This window comes from Trypanosoma rangeli, assembly GCF_003719475.1.
Source record: "Trypanosoma rangeli strain AM80 chromosome Unknown Tra_15.4_contig_00690, whole genome shotgun sequence".
Taxonomy (NCBI): Eukaryota; Euglenozoa; class Kinetoplastea; order Trypanosomatida; family Trypanosomatidae; genus Trypanosoma; species Trypanosoma rangeli.
Window position 1 is genome coordinate 4,683 of NW_021706434.1, and position 486 is coordinate 5,168.

Here is a 486-nt window from a genome sequence, read left to right on the forward strand (position 1 = left end):
ATTATTTCATGCGTAGTATTATTTTGCTTGACAGGTATTTTTTTTCCCGTTTACTGCGTGCAACTTTGGCTGCTGAAGCATGTGAAGCACGTGTGCTCATTCTGCCTCGTTGTTTGAGTTGGGTGAAGAGCGCCATTATCGGTGTCGGGTGAATTTGTTTTGGGATTTTTTGTTTGAGCGCTTTTATCAAATTTATTTTTTAAATATTTTTTTTTTCTTTTTGGTCACCGCGTGAGATCTTTGCTTTTGGCGCGTTTTGTTCTGCGTTCCCCTTGCTGGTGGGCATGCGTTGGCGCGTATTTTGTTGTTGTTAAATACCTGTTTTTTTTTTGCTGTTCCATAAGTAGTATTTTTTTCTGGTGCGTCTTTGTGACCCGTTTTTGGCTCTTCTTGTATGTTTGTAGGTGTCGGTTGCTGATGCCCCGCAACGGCAAACACATGAAGGGGCTTTCTCTGTAATTGTCTGCACGGGGATGGAGTGGGGAA